Below are 2,370 nucleotides of genomic sequence, written 5' to 3'. Positions count from 1 at the left end.
GAGATCTTGGTTTGGGGAAAAGCCTGTTGAATACATTATTGACTTTAGCTCATGTCAGGAATGTCCAGCACCTTGGGAATACTGACAACATCCTTAGAATGAGATCAGTTTTGAGGATCTTGAGCAAATTATCAGGTCTCTTCACGTAAAAAAAAATGGCATTTTACATAAATAAATTTGTTTAGACAGGCATATTCTTCATAATCTTCATATCATCCAATATCCAGTCTCAAGTCTTCTTTTTAATCACTGGTCTGCCATCCTGCCAAACACATACAAGAAACCCTCTCCGAATTAATTCTTATTTTACACAGAGCAGACAGTCTCCTTTATAAGGAACTTGTTCAAACAACCGTCAGCAATAGAAAAATAGCCTAGTACTACTCTCACTGATTTGTTCCAACGGTTAGTTGTCATCTCTAAAAGGGTGTGGATTTGTTCAACTGCCAGACAGTGGACTTTGTCATACACTTTTGAGGCTATTAGACAAAGGTTTGTTGCCTGCTGACCTAACATTTATAGCTCAACCAAATCAACCCGTAATCTTTCTTCAAAGCAGTAATAAACAAGAGAACTTTTTAACCTCCACTACAGGCATGCTGTCCAATCTTTTATAAATCCTCATTAATCTCTTGATATCTGTAGTCAGTCATCCTTCTTCAATTGCTCATACAGGAACTGAAGACATCAAACCAAAAGTAATCATACCCTTGCCTAATAAGGAGGTAAAATCTACATGAAATATCCCCATCCGAAGATCATACTAACCCTCTGACATCCTTGCTGCATCCAGACTTTATGTTTAGAAGATTATGCACTATGACTTCTCCCAGGCTCTTTCCAGAATTCTTTCCTCCCAGAAACAGCGCCTCACCACACAAATCATGCATTAACGTTTAAAACCTTTGACTATGCATTGGACAATATCAAAAAACAAAGGTATTTCAAAGCACTTAACTAAAGTACACATACACTATTCCCCTTCTACTGAAAGGGGAATGAGGTACAGAGATGTTAACATAACTTACAATCACAGTAAATAAAAGGCTAAGTTCAGAAAACAGGCAGCTTTCCCATGTTCTAGCAACATTATCACACTTGCAGAGATACTGCTCAAAGCAGTTTTAATATTATGTCACACTCCTTGCCACATATGTATTATAAAAACCCATTTAAGAAAATATGGCCAGCATCATCATCCACAGGAATTGGCCATTTTCATGGAGCAAAATGGCAAGCAGAACAGCCTAATGGAACTTCAGTCTGGAGCAAACCTGGTAGCAGCACTACTTTTTAAAATGCAAGTTGGTAAGCTTACTYTTACTTAGTAGTACTCTGTGTGGTGTATATCTGTTTAAAGAGTATTTTTTGTCACACAGTGATTAAAGCCCTTCTGCCCTAAAAAGGGGAGAGGAGGAAAAAAACTGCAATGGAACTTTTGGTAAAATATTATTAGTCACAAGCAGTACTCTACAGTATGCTGTGCAACATATTTGGCTCAAGTACACTTAGGATTTCTAGACCTAACTGGAAAGTCTGAGAGAATTTTGTCACTTGAAGCATATTCTGCTGTGACTTTTTTTTTTTTTCTCCAAAAACATTCATCTCAGTGGTGGTAGCTACACAAGGCCTCTGCTGGGAACACACATGCTCACATAAGGCCACTGAAAATACTGTAGGAGGACAGAACACAAAGAGGCACTTAGGTTTGCAAGTACTTCTATCCATCACCAAATGCTTACTGATAAAGAATAGGCACATTGTATTAAGTTACAAAGAAAGCAAAAACAAAACAAAAAACCCCCACAGTGATATATTAAAGCACTTCAAGAACAAGTAAGGTACCTACATGTAACATCTGGTTAGTGGAAATAAGAAATACAAGTTTAGCTTGTTCCCTCTTCCCACATCAGAATTTCAAGAGAACTGTATCATAGTGCTCTGTGCTTTGTCATGGCTCTAAGATGTAGAGTACTTAAAAATGCAATAGAGTGAAAGAGTGTGATGTGCCATTTACTAATTCCTAGTCATTAGACTTTTGCCTGCATTAGTACTTCCTGCCAGATATGTCTGAAGTTCCCAAAGTATTTTTAAACCATGTCCTAATCAAAACCTATGCAAAGTTTATATTTAAATAGCAAGTACATTACACCAGGTATCCTAGCTTCAAACAGATGATTCCAGCAAGGGATTTATGGAATTTCTAACCAACAAAAGACCTGAGAAAGCATAAGTCAGCTACGGAATCACAGTCTTCTTTATGAAATTAGATGTGAAAAGTTTCTTTTTTTTTTTTTAATTACTGCCAAAATCTAACAATTGCAACAATTTCACCGAAGTCTGGAATTAGGATTCTGAGAGTGGAATGAG

Source organism: Rhea americana, unplaced genomic scaffold (assembly GCF_003343005.1).
Source record: "Rhea americana isolate MKP2758 unplaced genomic scaffold, rheAme1 scaffold_21, whole genome shotgun sequence".
NCBI lineage: Eukaryota > Metazoa > Chordata > Aves > Rheiformes > Rheidae > Rhea > Rhea americana.
The sequence above is the reverse complement of the archived record's forward strand: the minus strand, read 5'-3'. Positions refer to the sequence as shown.